This window comes from Tupaia chinensis, unplaced genomic scaffold (assembly GCF_000334495.1).
Source record: "Tupaia chinensis unplaced genomic scaffold, TupChi_1.0 Scaffold000146_1, whole genome shotgun sequence".
Classification (NCBI taxonomy): domain Eukaryota; kingdom Metazoa; phylum Chordata; class Mammalia; order Scandentia; family Tupaiidae; genus Tupaia; species Tupaia belangeri.
In genome coordinates, this window is record NW_006159616.1 from 15,014,011 (window position 1) to 15,031,059 (window position 17,049).

General features: G+C 40.6%; 1 protein-coding gene, 1 non-coding gene and 1 pseudogene across 2 annotated transcripts in view; 2 read left to right on the top strand and 1 right to left on the bottom strand.

The window, feature by feature from the left end:
* The window catches only part of RERE (arginine-glutamic acid dipeptide repeats), a 545,831-nt gene that overhangs the window by 30,200 nt on the left and 498,582 nt on the right, over positions 1–17,049 (top strand).
* Positions 3,151–3,313, top strand: LOC114007281 (U1 spliceosomal RNA). The gene has a single exon (XR_003548911.1). It is a non-coding gene; the product is annotated as a U1 spliceosomal RNA (small nuclear RNA).
* Positions 9,594–10,623, bottom strand: LOC102469667 (Golgi-associated plant pathogenesis-related protein 1 pseudogene; annotated as a pseudogene).

Consider the following 17,049-nt stretch of genomic DNA (forward strand, 5'->3'; position numbering starts at 1 on the left):
CAGGCTGGATGGCCACGCTGCAATCCCTTCTCCATTCTCTTCTTGGGATTTTGGGCACACCCAAGCACCCGGTGCGAGGTTTAACCCACCAGGTCTGGGACTTGAATCACAGTGAACTACATGTGAGTCCAGCGATGTAACCATTCCGCCACCTGCTGGTCCTTGTTTGTTTAGTTAGTTTAGTTTTGCTGCTGCTGCTATTTTATTTATTTATTTATTTTTTTTCAGTAGGACCTGTGTGCTCCCTGGAGAGAGACAGAGAGAAAAGGAGAAAGTGATACATCTCTCTCCCCATGTGGGATTGCCATACCTCAGTCTTTTTCCCTCCAGCCTCCTCTTGGGATTTTAGGCATGCACGCACACATACCCTGCATGATTTTCAAGTCCGTGGGTCCAGAACTCAACTGCACAATTGGCCATTTGGGATCCAGTGCCTCAACCTCCACACTACCTGCTTGCGCCTCTTTTTTATTCTTTAAACTACTCTGAATCTGGGAGAGCTCTCTCTTTAAATGCCAGATGCCATTCCTTGTGAGGAGCTGATATAATTTCTCTCACTTTTGGCTTGGCTGTTTGGGGTAGTTTCTCCTCCTGTAGGAGGTGGTTATATTTTCATCACTCCCTTAGAATCGTATAGGTGCTGACACATTCCTTGCACCCTCAAGTCCATTTTGCTTGGGTCTTGCCCTCCTTGCAATTTTCTAGGATGATGATTGCCAATCCTGCTGATGTGGGGCTGGCTTTGAAATCCAAGGCGTCTTTGAGGATATCAAAGGACTTTAGAAGATGGAAATGTCAAGGTTGCAAAATGCTTGCAGAGTACCACATGCTGTTGATATGCTTACTGTGGTGATTTATGAGCCTCGGAAATTGAGGCCTTTGATACAACTGTCATGAAGGTGGGCCTCAGCTCCGTCTGTGCATCTCTCTGAAATAATTCGCTTTAATCTCTCTATATAAAAATAGATCCCTTCTTCTTTCTGTTCCCCTCCCCCCGCTTCATAGCTTCATAGCTTCATAGCTTCCTTAAACCTTCTTAAAATTGAAAAAAAAAAAAAAAGCTTGGTGTAAGACGCCACTGTAAAGAAACGCTAGAGAATTGAATGTTGCTAAAGCACCAAGGAGAGAGGAGTTTGACCTATTTTGAGTAAATCTGTGACATCTGATTTAGTTTAGAAAACTCTAATGATACTGTTGGCATAGCTGCATTTCTGAGGTTCAGTTTCCTTTAGTCAATGAATCTTTTAGGAGGTGATTGTCTAGGAGTAGCTGCATGTGCACTCTTCGCACAGTGTTACTGCCACGTGGAAGCCACTTGCCGAGGTTGTGCAGGGATTTAGCTTCCTGCTCATGGTGCTATGGTAAAAGGAGCTGTGGCCATTTAACATGATTCTGCACAAAAGATCTGTTGTTGGGAACCAGCAGTTAGCGTAATGGCTATGTCGCTGGACTCCCACGTAGTCGATCGTGGTTTGTGTCCTGGACTCGGTGGCTTAAAACTCAGGCTGGGCGCGTGTGCGTGCATGCCCAAGATCCCGAGAGGAGAATGGAGGAGAAGAGATTGCGGCGTGACCATCCCCCCTGGGGGGTGATTTCTCACTTTCTGTTTCTCAGTCTCTGTCTGTCTGGCGAGCGCATGTGCCCTATAGCGAAAACCTCCGGGCGAGCTCATGTTCCCTAAAGCGAAAACCTCTCAAAAAAAAAAAAAAAAAGATCTGTTGTTTGTATTACGTAGAATTAGGTAAAGGTCAGTATTTGAAAATTTCTGTTTGGGTATTATAAATCTCATAAGGATAATGTGAAAATCTCCAAATACACAGTTAAAAATATACTTCAAAAATGAGCTAAATCTGTTGTACTTCTGACTTACTGGTTTCTGGTGTGAGTTACTGAAGTGACATTTGTTTTTGTATATATAGGAAAAGTTACACTCTTAGTACTTTTTCAGTTATAAATTTATTGAGTTATGAGAAGATTTAACTTGGACTTGCTTAAGTAAAGAAGGCACTGTTCTAATTTATCTTTATGAACTTTCACCTCTTCTAGGAAAGTTTTTAGTGTTGGGGTATTTTATTTGTCTTTAAATGATTTTTGACAAGTTTTCTTCCCTTATATTTTCAGTTTTATTTTTAGAGAGTTATAGATTTGAAACTGTCTTTTTCTTCTCCTTTTACTTCTATGCTTCCTAATGATGCCCAGCAGTTGGATACTTTAATTAATTAATTAATTAGTTAACTTTTAGATTTTTTTGTATGCTCACTGGAGAGAGAAAAAGAGGGAAGGAGAGAAATCCTCCCAACTCTCCTTCCCCCACCACTAAGGAGGGATGGCCCATGTGTCAGACTCATGTGTCTGACCGTGGTTTAAGTCCTGGACCTGGCAGCTTTCTTTCTCTCTTTCTCTCTCTGTCTCTCTCTGGTGAGTGCATGTGCCCTAGAACAAATTAAAAAATAATAAATAAATAAATAAAATAATTCTTTAAAAATTATTTTTTGTCCATTTTTCCCTGAGCTCTTTTTTTTGGAGAATAAGCTATTTCCAATCAAAGCGGATGCACTATTTGATTTCTCAGTTAATTTTCTTTTTTTTTTGAGAGTTTTTTTTGCTATAGGGCGCGTTGCGCTCACCAGAAAGACAGAGAGAAACAGAGAGACAGAAAGCGAGAAATCACCCCCTAGGGGGAATGGCCACGCCACAATCCCTTCTCCTCCATTTTCCTCTCTGGATCTTGGACCCGCATACACACGCGCCCGGTGTGAGTTTAAGCCGCTGGGTCCGGGACTTGAACCACGGTCTACTATGTGGGAGTCCAGCGACATAGCCATTATGCTAACTGCTGGTCTCTGATTTCTCAGTTAATTTTTAACCTTTCTTTCATGAATAAGTAAAACCTGGGGACCAGCAGTTAGTGTAATGACTATGTCACTGGACTCCCATGTAGTCGACCATGGTTCACGTCCCGGACACGGTGGCTTAAAACTCACGCCGGGTGCATGTGCGTGCCCAAGATCCCGAGAGGAGAATGGAGGAGAAGGGATTGTGGAGTGGCCATCCCCCCCGGGGGGGGGATTTCTCGCTTTCTGTCTCTCAGACTGTCTCTCTCTGTCTTTCTGGCGAGCGTACATGCCCTGTATCAAAAACCTCTCCCCCATACTTACCTGGCAGGGGAGATACCATGATCACGAAGGTGGTTTCCCAGGGCGAGGCTTATCCATGGCACCCCGGATGTGCTGACCCCTGCGATTTCTCCAAATGTGGGAAACTTGACTGCATAATTTGTGGTAGTGGGGGACTGCGTTCGCGCTTTCCCCTGAAAAAAAAAAAAACCTCTCCCCCCACCTCCCCACCCCCCAAAAAAAGAAGTAAAACCTGACCTTTTTTCTTCCGGGAAAATGGTTTACTTAGTTTTTCTCTATATGGAGGATTTAAAAAATTATTTAAAAAGAATCAATTAGCATTTAAAAAATGACACATGGATCCCTTGGTTGTTTTTTTTTTTTTTTGAGAGCTTTTCACTGTAGGGCGCGTGCGCTTGCCAGACAGACAGAGAGAGACATAGAGACAGAAAGCGAGAAATCACCCCCCAGGGGGGATGGTCACGCCGCAATCCCTTCTCCTCCATTCTCCTCTCGGGATCTTGGGCACGCACGCACATGCGCCCGGCGTGAGTTTTAAGCCACCAGGTCCGGGACACGAACCAGGGTCGGCCACATGGGAATCCAGCGACATAGCCATTACGCTAACTGCTGGTTCCCGATCCCTTGGGGTTTTTAAAACTCTAACCTGTTAGTCACCGATTACCTTTATATCTCTCTTACTGGCATTATAGCCATGCATTTGCCAAATAGATTTAGTATTTATATTATTAGGTAATATAGAAGGGTCTGGGGAGATTTGCAGTATCGTGCCGTTCGCTCACATTAGGAATAGTTGTTTTCTCTTTTATTAGTTTGAGTGTGTGTGTTGGGGGGATCTTTTCAATATCTTGCATTATCTGTATATATATATAATTTCTTATTTCAAAGAAGCACTTAACTTAAATTCTAATTTTGGTGCGCAAACCTGTAGTTCCAGAGGAAAAACAACTGGTACTGAATGCTGTGTGGCTTAACCTTCTACCCAGAATCTGTCAGCTAGCCAGCAGGGATTGAGTGTGACTTTTCCAAATTTAATACTGATATAAAAGAAATAAATGTTATTGTCCTCTTAGCAGGCCTGCCTTGAAGAATACAACATTTAGAGATTCCAGGACAAAAGTGGAATATATCCAACTGCTTATTGATTAGCATAACAAATACAGTTCAGTTTCAGGTTAACTAGAGATTATTGTGGATTAAATAAATCGACTAGAGATTCATTAAAAATCTAAATGTGGGGGCTGACAGGTGGTTAAAGGTGCTGGACTCCCACATGTCTGACGGCAGTTTCCAGACCTGGTGGCTTACTTTCTCACTTTCTCTCTCTCTGTTTCTCTGTCTGTCTCTTCTGGTCAAATTAAAATAAATAAATCAAGTTAAATAAAATAATTTTTTTAAAAAAGCTAAATGTGGGGGCCAGCAGGTAGCATGGAGATTAAAGTGGCTGGATCCCACATGGCCAACTGAATGATTTGAGTCCTGGACCTGGTGGCTTGAGAAACAAGCATACACATATTCATGTGTGCCCAAAGTCCCTAGAGGAGAAAGGAAGAGAAGGGATTGTGGAGTGGCCAACCCCCTGTGGGTGCTTTGTCACATTCCCATTCTCTGTATCTCTCTGTCCCTCCCTCTCTCTCAGAGGAGGGCACTTGCCCTATAACATTTTAAAAAAAGAAAGAAGAGCTTAGTGTGAGGCCTTGAAGAATGGGCGTTGTTTGGGTAGGTACTGGGAGAGCAGGTTAGGACAGTCCAAGTGGGTCAGCCTGAGGCAAGAATGCCTGAGGTATGTACAAGGTCAAGTAAAGACAGTCTGATTGGAGTACAGAATCTGGGGGGAGGAGTGGAGCACCATAAAGTGGACAGACCAGGTGAGATGGAGGTTTGGATTGCTAGGCACGGTTTTTGTTGGCACCTGCAAGGAATGGGGGAGAAGCAGTAAAGTAGTAATTCAGCCAGCTACTGTGAAGCATAAGGCAATCTGAACATTTTTGGTTCCAAAAGTTGGTAAAGTATGTCTGCTTATTTATATTCAGTATCTTTTAAAACAATTTTTTTTTCAGGGTTTTTGCCATAGGCAACATGTGTTTGTCAGAGAGAGAAAACTCAAGCGCGAGTGAGTGAGTGGAGAGGGAAGGTGAGAAGTCACTCCCTGATGGGGATGGCCACGCCATAATCTCTTTTCCATTCTCTCAGGATCTGGGGCATGCACACATGCCTGGTGTGAATTTCAAGCTGCCAGGTCCAGGACTTGAACCGTGGTTGGCCATGTGGAACTCCAGCTTCTTAACCACTATGCTACCTGCTAGCCCCACTATAGTGTTTTGTATTAAATAAATTTTAACGAAAATCCTACTATCAAACATAGAAGTTACTATAGTTTAAAAAATCGTAAATCATACTATGTGTATGATTTTGTTTTAGCTCTTCTCTTGCCTCTCACCTCAAAACACCATTTTTATACCTGTTACCTCTCCTCTCTCTTCTTCTTCTTCCCTTTCCTTTCCCTTCCTATTATCTCCTGTTTATTATTAGGGTCTCAGTTTGGTATCATTTAATCTGGAAATGCCTTTCCTTAGGCAGGGTCTGTGCAGTGTACTGTCCCATGGCACCTGTACTCCCTGGTGACATCTCATTATCACACTGCACTGGAGTTGCAGTTGCACTCCTCAGCAGCCTCTGCCACCCTGTGAGCTCTGAAAGCACAGGGACTTGGCCGATTTGCCATTAAGTCTCCATGTGCCAGAGTGGGTCGCACACATACTTCATGGTTAGTAAATATTTGTGTTGTATTAAGGTTGGACTTTTTTGTCATTGTAATTAGTTTCTTTTAAAAAAAAACTTATCTCCTACATAGACACTTTCCTGACACTGTTATACTCATTATTATTATGGTTGCATCTTTATACATACATGTGTATGTATGTGTGTGTGTGTGTGTGTGTGTGTGTGTGTATATATATATATACACACACACACACACACACACACACACATACGTACATACATAAGTGTTTCCCCATTGGACATTTAGGTTATTTCTATTTTTTTCTACTATGTCTTACACTTCTTTTTTTTCTTTGCTATCGTTATTACTATTTTATTTTTTAAAATATTACATTTAATCACATATATCTTTACAATATATAACATTTCTTTTTCCAGCATAATTACCATGCATATTAGTCAAGACAAAGACATTACTATACACAGCAGCAGCAAATAGGTTTTCATTTTGCCAAGTCAGTGTACTTTACTTTTTTTCCTTTTCTTCCCCTGTTCCTCTCCCTTCTTCCCTCCATTACCCACCTCCATATCACCTCTTTCCTTACTATCTCTGGTATCTATTGTTGCCCTCTTTGCTACTATACCTTCCAAATTTTCAGTTTTTGCCATAAACCACAGATACTCAACATATATTGAGTGGGGACATACAAAGTCTTTCATAGTCTGACTTGTTTCACTTACCATAAAGTCTTACACTTCTTAATACTTTTTCATTAAAAATGATAAAATCACATACCAAAGCTTGTATTTGTTTTTTTTTAAAGACATTTTTGTTTGTGTTGTTTTTAATTTCAAAGTGAGTGGCCTATAAGATGATCGCATTTTTTTGACCCTGATTTTATTTTGAACAGAACTCATATGGCTCAATTCTTATTCAGATTAAACAAATTATAGAATGAAGTACCTGCAGTGTTTAGCAGGGAGAGACTGGGTTGTGTGGGTGGTATTGTTTTAAGTAAGTTATGTAGGTATGGCTTCTCTGAAAAGATGACATTTGAGTAAGACCTTGAATAAGTATTTGAGAACTGAGCATTCCAGGCAGAGGAAGCAGCAAGTGTAAGAGTCTTGAGGTGGAAGCCTACTGGGGAGGTGAAGGAATAGAATAAAAACTCTTGGAGAACAGTAGAAAGTGAGATCAGAGAGAGAGGCAGGAGCCAGAAGCCAGGTCATAGGTTCCTGTAGACTGCATTGAGGCTTCTGGTTTTTGTTCTAAGTATGAGATACCACTGGATGGTCATCGTCAGAGTGTGACAGGATCTGATCTGCCTTTAAATTATTATTATTATTATTATTATTATTATTATTATTATTATATTTTGCCACGGAGATCATGCGCTTGCCAGAGAGAGACAGAGAATAGCACTCCCCAGTAGGGCATGATCACACTTCGATCTCTTCCCCTTCATTTCTCTATCTTGTAGGGATTTGGGGCAAGTACGAACAACCAACCATCCAGCATGTTTTTCAAGCCACCAGGGCCAGGATTTGAACTGTGTGGTTGTCCATGTGGGATTCAGCTTCCTTAACCACGAGGACGTGCGTCCAGCCGTGATCTCTGTTTTATAAAGATCCTTCTGGCTGCTGTGTAAAAATTGGACTACTGCCAGTCAGAGTGGAATCAGGAAGACTGGTACCGAGGTTATTGCATGAACCTAGGTCAGATGTGATTAGGGGCTTGGATAGAGTTGCAGCAGTGGAGGTAATGAAGAGTAGTTGGGTTTGGAATTTGATGGAATGATGTGTCCTAAAAGGTGAAAGTCTTACTAACAGGTAAAAAACAGCCAAATTTAAACTATGAGTTAGCGGTGTTAAAAATGCCTTTCTCTTCAGAGTATTTAGAAAATTTATGTCTTGAAATTCCTTAACTGGGAAAAGGAACCAGGAAAGATAAAGCTGAGACTTGGTTGTATTGTGAATCCATTCGCTGATGAAACAAGAAAGCTTCTGTAACAGCAGATATGCACATTTTTTTTGTAATGGTCATTTATTTAATACAAAAGTTATGTCTGAACCATGTATGCTTGGATAAATGATATGCTGAATTTTGGTGCTTGGTGTGATTATGTTCAGCTAGACCTGTTTAGTATTAACTGTAATAGAAATATGTTGCAACAATAATAAGGAATGCAGTGGGTGCCTTTCTGCTGTTATCAAAATCCATTAACAGGTTTTGCTGTGCTTGACTGCCTTTCATTGTTACGCTTTATGGTTCATACTAAAGCTGTAGATATAAATGACATCCATTCTACAGTGGTTTCTCAAGGCCTTACAAACTGTGATGTTGTATTTTGAGTAAACATCTGTTTAATGATAGATGCTGGAGGGGTTACGGTTTGCTTTGGTTCTACTCTCCTATGGTGAGTAGGGTCTTACTTAGGTAAAGAAAGGCATTAGATAGTGTTCTTGACCTTTGTGGAGTGACACTGGCTTGTATCAGTGCTTCATACTGCTGGCCATTCTTTGTTGCTTTTAGCTGTGGAGAGACATTAGCTACCCTTTAGTGTAGAGGTCTGTGAAAAATGGGTGAAGGTATTTCTGAAGCCATGAAGTTGAAATGGACTTCTTGGGGCAAAATGTGGTTTTGGAAGTATTACATTTAAACTATGCTATCTTCGGTTGACAACATATGAAGATGTGTTTTTTGTTTTTATTGTTTTCTTGGGACTTGGGGGTCTTTTTTAAAAAAAACTTTATTTATTTATTTATTTATTTATTTAAATTTGACCAGAGAGAGGCAGAGAGGGACAAGTGAGAAAGCAAGTTGTCTAGTCTGGGACTCAAACTGCTTTCGGCCATGTGGGAGTCCAGCGTCCTTAACCACCACGCTACCTACTGGCCCTGGGAATTGGGGTCTTTTAAGATAGATTTTTAGAATCCTTTTTTTCTTAGCCACTTAAAGTTTGAGAACAAAGATTTAGAAAACTTTTTTAGGATAACAGGTTGCTTTATTAATCTGATGACAGTTGTGGACTCTCTTTCCAGAAAAACGCATGTATGTGTTCACTCGATAAATTTATTCAGCATATATTTATTCAATAGTTATTACCTACCAGGCATAGGTTGTAGATACTTAGCATATACCAGTGAGCAAATCAGAAAGAACTCCAAACAGACCTCAAAACCTTGCCTCTGTGGAGTTTATGTTCTGGTGTAGTTGATAAGCAATAAATAAAAACATTATGTAGCATATTAGAATGTGATAAATCCTCTGGGAAAAACATAGTCTACATTAGGGAATTTGGAAGTAGAGGAAAGATGGTGGTTGTTCAATGCAATTTAAATAGAGGGGTCAGGATAGGCCTTATAGAGAAGGGTGATTTTTGAGTAAAAGGTTAAAATGGGATGGGAGTTAGCCATGCCAAGTTAACAGGACCTGACAGAGGAAAGGTCCTAATGTGAGGACAGGATCCCACATGGGAGGGCAAGGAAGACAGCAGTGGTTGGAACAGAATGGGAAAGGAGAAAGAAGTATGTCTGTGTCCTTGTGCTGTTATAACAGATCACCACAAACTGATAGCTTACCACATCAGAAATGTATTTTCTAGTAGACTGGAGGCCAGAGCTCGAAGTCAGGCCTCTGTGTTGCTTGCTTCCTTTTTTTTTTTTTTTTAATGTCACATTTAAATGAGGGTTTAATACTCTTAAACATCTACCAAAGGAGATTACAGTGCATCAAGCTCTCATAACATGAACTTCACTTCTCACCCTCAAAACTATTTGGAATACAGAAAGTCCAGGGATGCGTATTAGAAGTAGGAAAGATACAAAAGAAGTATGCTTTAAAAGTAACCAAAAGAATAAAAAGATTCCTGCCCCTTGCCTAAATCCAAGGAATGGTGGTCTAGGTCATCAACAGGGTAAATGCTTCCTAGGCTCATTCCTTTACTAAGGATGAGCTTGTACAGAACTGTGTATCCAAATGTGTATAAGAGATGCTCACACACACATTGCACACACCAGCACATATACCTGCAGGGACAGACACAGCTGGGTTTTTGTTGTTCCAGGCACTTGATACCCACATTCCTAAGTTTGCCATCTTCCCATCATGTCTGACAAATTACTTCTTTGGAAGTAGGACATTTTCTTCAAAGAAGATCTGATTGACAACATTCCCTGATGGGAAGTATCTAGCCACCACCAAGGAGGACCTGTCACTTGCAGATGCCTTTCCCATTCCCATCTTATTTGTATTCTTCCAGACCATGGCCATGAAGTGTCCAATCCCCAAGGTGAAGCCAGGTTGCTGGAAGTTGTAGTTCTTGATTTCACTGTACCCTCTATCAGCCAGCTCCTTTCCTGTCTGATTATAGGATGCCCAGGCCAGGTTATCACTGCACTGGCCTCTGGTTTGTGCTTGAGGGTCCTCATGCTAGACAGGGCCTCAGAGTACTGCTGAGCCTTCTGGTTGAGTGTCTTGCAGAGCGTCCATAGGGAGACTCTGTGCTGCTTCTGGTACTCATTGTGGGCCTTCAGGACCTCATTGTTAAACTCACTGGAAGCTTACTTGCCCATGGCCAGCTTGGCGCGCTCCTTGGCCCCGGCTGTACTGCACTGAGCCCCTTCACCGGCCCTGGCCACCCAGCAAGCCAGGGTTGCTTTCTTCTCCAAGCCCTGGGGAAGAATCCATTCTGTTTCTCCTCTAGATTCTGGTGACCACTGACAGCCCTTTGTGTTCCTTGGTTTGGAGACCATCACTCCAATCATTATTTCTATCTTCATATATCCTTCTCTGTATGTCATTTCCCTTTGCCTCACTCTTGTTTGGATGCCTGTCATTGGATTTAGGGCCCACTCTCAATCCAGGATGAGCTCATCTTGAGATCCTTAATGACTTCTGCAAAGACTTTTCCAAATAAGGTGACATTCACAGGCACTGGGGTTTAGGATTTGGACATATCCTTTTGGGGACTACCATTCAGCCTGCTCCATCTGCTTTTTTCTTCTTCTTCTTCTTCTTCTTCTTCTTCTTCTTCTTCTTCTTCTTCTTCTTCTTCTTCTTCTTCTTCTTCCTTTTTTTTATTTATTTTTTCCTTTTTTTTTTTGGCTGCAGGGCACTTACCAGAGAGAGAGGGAAAGTGAGAAATCATCCCCAGGGGAGATGACCACACCTCAATCCCCTCTCTTTCACTCTTCTCTTGAGATTTTGAGCACACATGCACATGTACCCAGCATGTTTTTCAGGCTGCCTGGTCTGGGGCTCTGTGGATTTGGCCTTGTGGGATCCTGCACCTTAACTACCTAGCCACCTGCTGGCCCCATCTGTATTGATTCCTAAGGTGGAATGCAAAATGTAATATGTACTACTGGCAAGGGGGTATGGGGCAAGTAGATTTCTAGGGCCCCTGGGGGCTCTTTTAAGGATTTTGGCTTAAGTTGAAATTGGAAAGTAATGGATAGTTTTGAAGAAAGAAGTGACATGATGTGATTTGTATTTTATTTATTTATTTAGAGATGTATTTTGAAGGTAGAGCAACAGTATTTTTTTTGATGAATTTTAATGTAAGATAGGATGGAAGGAGTCAAGGATGATACTAAGGTTTTGGGACTGAGCAGCTGGAAGAATGGAGTTATTACAAACACACAGGAAGGCTGCAGTTAGAACATCTTTTTCGGGAAAGATTTCAGAACTTAGTCTTGGAAATACTGATTTTAACATAGTATTAGATACCCCAGTGGAGAAGCCAAGTAGACAGTTTTAAGACAGTGTAAAAGTCTGGAATTCAAGTGTGAAACTTGGGTTGGAGATAGGTATATAATATAGTTGTGAGTCTGTGGCACATATAATTAGAGCTGGGAATTTGGAAGAGAAAGCTACAAGAGTATATAAAGAGAAAAGATCCAAGAACAAAGCCTTTGGACATTAAAAGTTCTGAGAGAACAATCAGCAATAAAGTCAGAGAAGCAGCCAGGAAAAAAGGAGGAAAGCCAGGAGACTATATGCGATGTGGCATACAAGAATTCAAGTGACAGGACCAGCGGGTGGCATGGTGGTTAAGGCGCTGGACACTCCCACGTGGCCAACCACAAATCGAGTCTCAGATCTGGTGGCTTGCTTTCTCACTTTCGCTTTCTGTCTCTCTTTGTCTCTTTCTGGTCAAATCAAAATAAATAAATGAATAAATAAATAAATCTTAAAAAGAAAAAAAGAAGTCAAGTGAGAAAAATGTATTTAAGCCAGAGGGGCAAATGAAACTATATCAAAATTTTGCTCACACATGGTAGTGCAGACAGTAGTTTGCTGCTGTGCAGTGCTAGACCATATGACAGGTCCAGGTTCAGGTCCCTGGTTTACTGAACATAAGGGCATGTCCACAGGTGTGCTTATGATCTTGGCTGGAGGGACAGGCTGGGTGTGGTGAAACCCTGTCAAGGTTGTCTGTGTGTCTTTCTGTTTGATTCTCTAACAATGAATAAATCAGTCTTAAATTAGGTCATATTAGGACTACAATTGATCATTGGATTTAGCAATGTGGCATTGTTAGAGGTCATCTTGGCAAGATTAGTTTTGGTGGAGTGTTTGGGTCAAGAGCCTTATTGTAGTGGGTTTTAAAGGAACATTTGAGAGAATGAGTGTAGCACTGTTTTTTGAAGATATTTGCTATAAAGGAAAATAGTGTTGTGTTACCACTGTGTCACCACACTGGCCTCTCTTTTATGTTAGGAAATTGCAGTTAGTCTGGTAGATAGACAACAAAGAATGAGAATTCCTAAGTGTCTTCAGTTTTCTATCTAAGAAGTAGGCCTTGGTACGAATCATTCGCCTTACCTTGTTAAAAATTTATTTTACACTTAGTACTTATACAGGGACTATTCTGCGTGTTCCATAATAGTCCTATATAATAGATATTATTATTACCCCTGTGTTTTTCTTCTTTTGTCTTTAAGATAGAGAGCATGTATATACACATATGAGAGCAAGATCGATAGGGAGAAAGAGAAAACATCCTCAACAATATCTCATTGTGCTGTAATCTCTTCCCAGTCCTCCAGCTTCTCAGGATCTTAGAGTGCCTGCATATGTGACCAACCCAGGGATGCAAACTGTGGTTGGCCATGTGGTCTCTAGCATGCTAAGGACTGTACCACCTAGACTGGGCCTGTTGTCCCCTTTTTAAAATAGTGGGAGTCTGGAGGCACAGAGAGATTAACTTCCCCACAGTCACTTAGCAAGGGAATGGTAGAGAACCTTCAGAGTCTGTGGTTCTAACCACTGCACTGTGCTTCTTCTCATGGTTCTGTAGTTGTGAGTGCTAGTAAAACATGTGAGTATGAGGTAGGGAAGTAAGATGAAAGTAGGTATTGAAGGGCAAATGACGGTTGGAATTTAAGAGACAGTGTCCTCATGGATTTGTCTCTGGTAATATAAAATGATTATACGTTTCTTTTTTTTTTGTTTTTTTGTTTTTTTGTTTGTTTGTTTGTTTGTTTTTGTTTTTGCCATGGGGCACATGTGTTTGCCAGAGAGACAGAGGGAGGGAAAGTGAGAAATCATCCTCAGGAAGGATGATCATGCAGCAATCCCTTCTCCATTCTCTTGGGATTTTGGGCACATGCACACATGCACCTGGTATGATTCTCAAGCTGTCTAGTCTGGGACTCGAACCGTGGACAGCCATATACGAGTTCAGTGCCTTAACCACCACACCCGTGCTGGCCCTTAATTATAAGCTTTTAATAGTGCTTATTCTAAAGACTTGAGAATAGCTGCTTTTCTTCCAACAAAGAGGTAATCATCCTATTCCATTGAATGAGAGCAGTGGTTGGCACACAGATCTATTTTTTCTATTTCTAGGAGGTGAAATCGCTCCCTCTCCACCTGCACTTTGTTTTCTGGTTCCTCGGATAGTAGGGCTTGATATTTAGTATCCCTTGGATGGCATTGTACTAGTGGTTCAGATGATCTAAATTACTGGCTGTTTGCCATAGAGCGATTCAAGTATGCCTTTGAAGCCATAGAGTTAAAATGAATAATTCTGTATCAACGTGGCTTGAAGGAGTGGGTTACTGAGGACCTCCTGGTTCAATGGGATTGTGCATTTGATTTGTATTCCTCTTTTTTTTCCTGTCATGCTACTTGTTAGTCCTTTCTTTCTGAGGTAATTCAAGCACATTCTTCTCTATGAAATCTTTACCCAAGGATAGTTCCATCAGGATTAACTAGGACTAAGAAGTAGAAGAAATAGTATACTTGAGGGTACTGGAGCCCAAATAGTTAATCATTTACCCCACCATACAATCAGATTAGTGATAGAGCTACCATTAGAACCCAGTTTTTAGGCCAGCTGGTGGTGTGTGGGTTAAGGTAAGTGGATCCCACATAGCTGACTGCATGGGTCAAGTCCTGGACCCAGTGGCTTGAAAAGCACACTGAGTACTTGTACATGTGTGCCCAGAGTCCTGAAAGGAAGGATGGAGAGAGGAGAAGGGATCACAGTGTGATTGTGCCCCATAGGGGGTATTTTCTCATGCCCTCTTCCAGCAAACACATGCGTTCTCTGGCAAATTAAAAGAAAAAAAAAATAAAAAGAACCCAGTTTTTGTAATGCTTAAGTTGATTCAAGTTTTTAAAAATGAATGTCAGCACTTCCACGCAATTATATAATTTTTTTTCCTTCTTTTTTTTTGGAGAGGATTTTGCTATAGAGTGCATGTGCTCACCAGAAAGACAGAAAGAGACAGGGAGACAGAAGTTGAGAAATCACCCTCCAGGGGGTATGGCCACACTGCAATCCCATCTTCTCCAGTCTCCTCTTGGGATCTTGGGCACGCATACACACACACCCAGTGTGAGTTTAAGCCACTGGGTCCAGGACTTGAACTGTGGTCGACTACATGGGAGTCCAGTGACATAACCATTACACCAACTGCTGGTCTCGCAATTATGTAATTTTTATCACTAGTATAATGAGTGCATAACTTTATATGTTTTCTACTTTTTACTATTGTAAGTTACACTGTATGGATTTTTCTTTTCAGTCAGTCAATTTTGTATTATTGATTTTTAAATATTTTTATTTTTAATTCATCGATTTACAGTCATTTCTTGAGCATCATCACAGCATACAAAATGTGATTTCCCATCCAGAATATACTGTATAGTGGCTTAATCATACATGTTATTGTCAATAATTTTCCATTTCAAGTTTTCTCCCTATTTCTCACCCTCTGCTATTTCCCATCCTCCTTCCTCACTATCTCAGGTGTCTACAGTTGTTTTCCATTCCTCCCCCCCACCCACATTTTATTAATTCACAAAATTTCTTTAATAATCTAACTATTTTCAATAGCAAGTTCAGCTGGTATATACATATTTGTGAATACATGTCTGACTTTGGACGTGAAATTGAGTAGAATGAATATACTATAAAATAGCACCTAGCTGAGGTTATATAGCTTACTATGGTCATTAAATAGGTATTTTTAAATATATTTTTTAATTTCAAGAAAAGCAGTTTTAGCTTTAATAAATCAAAGAAATGCTAAGGAATTTTGCTTAAAACTTAAAGCCAGGAAACAGGTTAGAATTATGTTCAAATAGTAGGCACATGAACCTATTGTCAACTCAAGACAGGACAAAAAACCTTAAAACCAGAAAACAAAGCCTAGAAGAAAATCAGCAATGTTTTAGTCAAAAGTCATAAAATGCTGTTTCACCAGTTCAGTTTCATGTACTTAATCTATCTTCTGTTGTGGTTCAATCTTCCCGATAAAATTCTGGGATGATATTCAACTCCAGACTTGTCTCTATGATTGAGTTGGCCATTTTCTTAGTTTTTGAACTCATACTTATTTCTGTGTCTGTATTTAATTTTCCTGGTATAGCACTCCCTTGAGAACTTCTTGGAGATCTGGTCTGGTGCTGGTAAATTCTTGCAGGTTTTGTTTATCTGAGAATATTATTGTCTTTTCTTCCCATATGAAGGATAATCTTGCTGGGTACAGTATTCTTGGTTGAAATTGCTTTTCCCTTAACACTTTGAATATATTTTCCCATTCTTTCCTTGCTTGCATTGTTTCCAATGAGAGGTCTGTTGTTAGCCTGATGGGATTTCCTTTGTAGGTAACTTGATGTTTTTCTGTTGCCAATCTTAGTATTTGTCTTTGTGGTTTTGGTCAGTCTGAGTATAATGTGTCTTAGAGAAGATCTTCTTGGGTTGATTCTATGTGGGATCCCTTGTATTTCTTGGGACTGGATCTTTGAATGCCTCTCTAGGTTTGGAAAATTTTCTTGCAGGATTTCATGGAATAGATTATCAACAGGTCTCTTCGCCTTCTGGGATATCAGTTATCCGGATATTTGTATGTTTGATGGTATCTAGTATTTCTTGTATATTATTCTCATTTTTGGGGGCAATTTTCTCAGTCTTTGTGGTCGATTTTCATAGGCCAGCGATTCTATCTTCTATATCTGTGATTCAATTTTCTGTATGATGTAGTCTCCTTTTAATATTTTCTTTTCTTTTCTTTTTCTATTTTTGAGAGGTTTTTCCTATAGGATGCATGCGCTCTCCAGAGAGACAGAAAGTGAGAAATCACTCTCTGGGGGGATGGCCCTGTGGCAATCCCTTTACCTCCATTCTCCTCTCAGGATCTTGGGCACGTACACACACACACCCAATGTGAGTTTAAGCCACCGGTTCTAGGACCCAAACTGCGGTTGGCTACATGGGAGTCCAGTGACATAGCCACTATGCCAACTGCTGGTCCCATGCTTTTAATACTTTCAAGGGTGGTTTTGACTTCTTGTATTATAGCCTTCATTTCTATCAGGTCCATTTGATTCTTTTTTTATAGTATTTCCCCTTTTAGATCTTGCAAGAATTTCCTCACCTCCTGGAACTCGTTAGCTCCTTCCTCCTGCCTCTTCTGCAGTTCATTATCTCTCTTCTCTTCCATCTCTTGTTAGCTTTGTCACTACGAGTATTCTAAATTCTTCATCTCACATTCCTATGAGTTTCATTGTATTGTCTGAGGATGAAGAGGGGTTATTCTTTTCCCTTGGGAGAGGTATTTTCTTGCTTTCCCATATTTCTTGTGACCCCATGGTGATTTATAGTCATCTGATGGATGGCGTGTTTCTTCCTAATTCTTTTTTTTTTTTTTTTTTTTTTTTGGTGGCCATTGC